Here is a 5,413-nt window from a genome sequence, read left to right on the forward strand (position 1 = left end):
GTGATTAAGGCCTGAGAGGTGAAAGTAGAACTGAGTTCCAAATACTCAGGCACAAGTGAGGGAGGCAGTGGGGGCCAGGGTGGGGGTAGGGGTGGAGAACGGTTTCTGGCCCTTGTCTCTGCGAGATGACTCTAACGGTTGGCTCTGTACATGAACTTTGAGATAGGTAACCTGGGGCGAGGAGTGCCTTGGTGTCAACTTCCCTGCACATGACCACAGAAGGTCCTAATGCTGCTGCTACACACACATGACTCCTGGGACCAGTGATGACCAGTGATCACACGTGGGGCCCCAACTAAGCATAGTATAACTTTATTGAGCCCCAGCTGGGTGTCACTTCCATCAGTACCTCCCATTTTGGCCACTGGCTGTGAATTTGAATGCCCTGGGATCTCTGGTGTCAACCATTCCCAAGGACTGGGTTGGGATGTCTCTTGCCACTGATGAGAGCAGCTGTGTGAGGAGCATAGGGCTGTAGAAGCAACACCTTCACCTCAGCTGAAGTGGAAGAGGCACATTAAGATGTTGGCGAAGAAGAAAGTGCGGGCACCCATATCGATGATCGATGAGGCCCCACCCTTTGAGGGCTTCATATGTTTTTTTGTGGTGGTGGTGGTGGCGGCAGGGGTGGGAGGACCACCAGCGGCGGGACCACCAGCGGCGGGACCACCAGCGGGGGGACCACCAGCAGCAACGGTGGCATTGTTAGCTTTGACGGTGTCATTGTTTCCCAAGACTCCTGTTTGTATCTGCAAGAGATGAGTTCAGAAGGATTTGAACCTCCTTTTTACCTTCCCCCGGTTCTTGGCCTCCAAAAGGCTTCCGCTATTGGTCCTATTGGGACGTCTGGCTTCTCGCCTCATCACAGGCAGCGATAAAGCTGTCTCTGTCCTTGTCGTTTCTCCCACCCCTACAGAAACTTTTCTCTGTCACTTTTTCAGGCCACCAGATCCTCCAGCATAGGGGGAAACAGAAACCCCATCCTCCCTCCCAGAAACTCGGTTTCCTTGTCTCCTAACTATGAGGAAGAAGAGTCCATGGTGGCCTGGGAGTGTCACGCGAGGCAGGACTGAATGAAAAGGTCCCTGGCAGAGTATGGGTGGGAGGGTGGGGTGGAGACGGCGAGTGACAAGTTGTCCTTGATGCTTGATCGAGTGGTAACTGAAGCTACTCTTGATGGAAACGCAAGTAGTTTTGGTGGCCGTCACCCTGCCTTTGATGCTTGGTCAAGATGTTCTTGATCAAGAACGTGATGGCTCCGTTCACTGCGCTATTCAGGCCCCTCTGGGCACATAGGTGCCTCGAAGGCTACCTCCCGGAGCGACAGCTAATTTAGAGAGTGAATACTTTTGTCTCTGTGTTCCCACACACCCAGGCTTCACTCTAGCAGGGACCGGGGTGGGTGTGTGTGTGGGGGGGGGGGACCCTCTGCCACCTATGACAGTATTATTAGACACCTCACTCCTCTCAAAAGGACCGTTGTTTCTGCAGCTCCCCTCAGCAGGGTTTCCCCTCCATGCTTCCCGATCCCCAATTGCACAGAACCCTTTAATACCTCCATGTACCTGACAGCCTGTGAGCTTTCCCCACATGGGAGCACGGGCTTCTCCTGATAGCAGCTAAGAGGAGTGGGAACCCAGGCATACAGGCTCTCCTCTCTCCCTGGCTTCCGGTTGGCGACCATCTATTTCTGTCCCTGTGTTAGAAGGCTGGGTCCCCTCCCCACCCCAGGAACCTGTATTCCCTCTCTGGGGTCCCCAACCCTGTCCATCAGTGGATGCCCACTGGGTGGCTGCAGGGGCTCTAAGAGCTGTCCTTACCTGAACGGCAACCAGGAGACTGATGGTGAGGAGGAGAAGGAAGCTGTTCATCCTGGATCTTCCTGGCCTCTATAGCAGCAGCTTTGAAAGATGAGTTGGGGCAATCTGCTGGCCTCTTTGAACTTGGCTGCTTTTTGAACTAAGAGGCAGAGGAGATGGGAGGGGTGGAGTAGGGGCGGAGAAAAGAGGGCCTAAGCCGCGGGGAAGGGAGTTTCCTTCTTTCAAACCCCGGGCTAGATGAAACTAGCCTCGAGGTTCCAGGCCCTGGTAGATGAACTCTGAATTCTCAGAAGCACCGGCAGGGGATGAGGGGGCAACAAGAGGGCAACTGCAGGATGTTTCCAAGGCTCGGAACTATGTGTCCTGGGCAGGGTCAGTCCTGAGGCTAAATCTCTTGAGTCTTCACATGCACACACACACACACACACACACACACACACACACACACACCCTGCCCCAATCGCCCCCCCCCCCCCGCAGGAAAAATCAAATGCAATGATAATACTTTTGTTGTGGTTGTTGTTGCTGTTTGAGACAGGGTCTCTCTGTGTAGCCTGGCTGTCCTGGACTCACTTTGGAGACCAGGCTGGCCTTAAATTCACAGCGATCTACCTGCCTCTGCCCCCCAAGTGCTGGGATTAAAGGCAGGCGCCATCACATCTGGCCAATAGTCCTTACTTTTATTTGTTTTTTTGAGATATGGTCTATGTCACTCCGGCTGGGTTTAAATTCAGGATCCTCCTGTCTCAGCCTCTGGAATGCTGCAATTGAAATTCTGAATCACCCTGCTGGCTAATAACTTATTTTAAGAGTCCTAACTGCTCTTCCAAGCTCAAGTCCCAGTACCCACATGGGAACTCACAACCACCTGATGAAGGCAAAACATCAATGAACATACAAGCAAAATCACTTCAAAAGAGAAGCCAACAAGCCAGGTGTAGTGGTGCATGCCTTTAGTGCCAGCTCTTGGGAGGCAGCAGCAGGTGGATCTCTGAGTTTGAGGCTAGCCTGGTCTACAGAGTGAGTTCCAAGTTCCAAGGCAGAACCACATGGTAAGAGTCTGTCTCAGCCAGGCGTGGTGGCGCACGCCTTTAATCCCAGCACTCGGGAGGCAGAGGCTGGTGGATCGCTGTGAGTTCGAGGCCAGCCTGGTCTACAAAGTGAGTCCAGGATAGCCAAGGCTACACAGAGAAACTCTGTCTCAAAAAACCAAATAAATAAATAAATAAATAAATAAATAGAGTCTGTCTCAACAACAACAAAATTCTCCTATATATTGCTAATACCAACTCTAGCGAGTATTACATAAAGGGCAGATGGGTTTTGTTGTAAAAGATGAGTTCCTGTAATCCCACAACTCAGGAGGGAGAAACAGAAGGAGAAGATGGAGGCCAGCCTGGGCTACCTGGGAGTCTGAAAACACACAGGCACGCAAAAGAACACACAAGAGAAGGGAACTAAGAGCGCAGTGGATGTAGATTTTGTAACAAAATGGTGGCTGTTGCCATGAGTTGTGTGAAGGCTCAGGGCCACTTAGATTCGGGGAAGAGTGTCGAGAGTGGATCAGCTTTGGGCCAGGCCCTCTTTCTTCTGAACCTTAGACTCTTTAGTTCAGGTTTATTTATTTATTAATGATGATGATGATGATGATGATGATGATGGTTGTTCAAGACACGGTTTCACTGTGTAGCCTTGTCTGTTGGCTGTCCTGGATTCACTCTGTAAACCAGGCAGGTTTGGAACTCACAGCAATCCACCCACCTCTGCCTCCCAAATGGTGGGATTACAGGTGTGCACCACTGCACTGCGCCTGGCTCAAGTAGTCTTTTTGTTTGTTTGTTTTTTGTTTTTGAATAAACATTTGGAAAAAAAAAAGTCTCTTAAGAAAACATGCCCGGCATGGTGGCGCACGCCTTTAATCCCAGCACTCGGGAGGCAGAGGCAGGAGGATCGCTGTGAGTTCGAGGCCAGCCTGGTCTACAAAGTGACTCTAGGACAGCCAAGGGTACACAGAGAAACCCTGTCTCGAAAAACAAAACAAAACAAACAAAACAAAAAGTATGCCTGTGCACACACAACTGCTTCACCTGCAAGCACATAGGTGCACCATGTACATGCCTGGTGCCTGTGAAGGCCAGAAGAGGCCATCATTGCTCTAGAACCAGAGTTATAACTGCATGTAAGTAATGGGAATTAAACCCGGCTCCTTTGCTCTTGACTGCTGAGCCATCTGTTTTTGTTTTTGTTTTTGATTTGTTTCTGGTTTTTGTTTTGGTTTTTTTTTTTTTTTTTTTGAGACAGGGTTTCCCTGTGTAGCCTTGGCTGTTCTAGACTCGCTTTGTAGACCAGGCTGGCCTCGAACTCACAGCGATCCACCTGCCTCTGCCTCCCGAGTGCGTGTGCTATCCATCCAGCCCCTTCCTGAAGTCTCTGAAGACCTCACAGTTTGGATTTGGGTGAAAAGCTAGGAGCTGAATTATTCGTGGCACTCCGGGAGAGGTGGGAGGGCACTATTGGAAAGACAAGCAGGTGAACACAGCCCAGTGCCCGGGACTTAGAATGAGGCAGCTATGGCTCTCTGCTGTGGGCAGAGCTAGGGGAGAGTTCCCTAAGCCGTTAGGATAGTGTCCCAACTTACGTATTAAAAACAACAAAACAAGGGCCAGGCGCGGTGGTGCACGCCTTTAATCCCAGCACCTGGAAGGCAGAGGCAGGTGCATTGCTTTTAGTTCCAGGCCAGCCTGGTCTATAAAGCCAGTCCAGGACAGCCAAGGCTACACAGAGGAATTCTGTCTTGAAAAAAACAAAAAACAAAAAAACAAAAAAAATCACTCTTCTCAGTGATACTGGGCAATAATTATCCCCACTTGACTGATTTAAAAAATCATTTGTTGGGCTGGAGAGATGGCTCAGCATTTAAGGGCACTGGTTGTTCATCCAAAGGTCCTGAGTTCAATTCCCAGCAACCACATAGTGGCTCACAACCATCTATAATGAGATCTGGCCTGCTGACATACATGCAGGCAGGATATTGTATAAGTAGGAAATAAATAAATCTTTAAAAAAGAAAAAAGAAAAAGAAAGAAAAATGACTTGGTTTAAGTTCATAACTGATGGAGCCATTTGAACTGAAGTCCGGTCTTTCTGATGTCACAGCCATGTCCAGGGCTGCTCTCGAAGGCTACTGGTCAAGTCTTTCTTGTTGTTTTGCTTTTTCTTTAATGCTGAGAATGGAACTCAGCCCGCACACAGGAGCTAGACAAGTTGTCTCCAGTCCCCGATTAAATCTTGACTTCCCTAGCCTTCTCCCGTGCCTGTGCAGCCGAGGTTGGCCTCACCCACTCTCCTGGCCTTACCCTGTTTTACTTCCTTGCCAGGTGGTAAAGAGGACTCCCCTGTGCCTCCCTTGTATGGTACAGGGTCTTTGCTTCAAGCCTAGGTAAAACCTGAGTGGGCTCAGTGGGCCTTGGTCTCCTGAGAGAAAGCTGAGAGGGAAAAAAGAAGTGAGAGTCAAGCCTAGGGAGGGAGATAGGGAGGAAGTGGAGGTGGGGGAGGGAAGTGACAGTCACCTCCTCCCATCCCTCACCTTTGCT

General features: G+C 50.2%; 1 long non-coding RNA gene across 1 annotated transcript; it reads right to left on the reverse strand.

The window, feature by feature from the left end:
• Positions 1-296: 296 nt before the first annotated feature.
• Positions 297-2,074, reverse strand: LOC311600285. Its single transcript, XR_014780198.1, has 2 exons — positions 1,821-2,074; positions 297-749 (listed from the first exon to the last, which is right to left on the reverse strand). It is a non-coding gene; the product is annotated as an uncharacterized lncRNA (long non-coding RNA).
• Between the last annotated feature and the right edge of the window lie 3,339 nt (positions 2,075-5,413).

This window comes from Acomys minous (assembly GCF_964271855.1).
Source record: "Acomys minous genome assembly, chromosome: 6".
NCBI classification, from domain to species: domain Eukaryota; kingdom Metazoa; phylum Chordata; class Mammalia; order Rodentia; family Muridae; genus Acomys; species Acomys minous.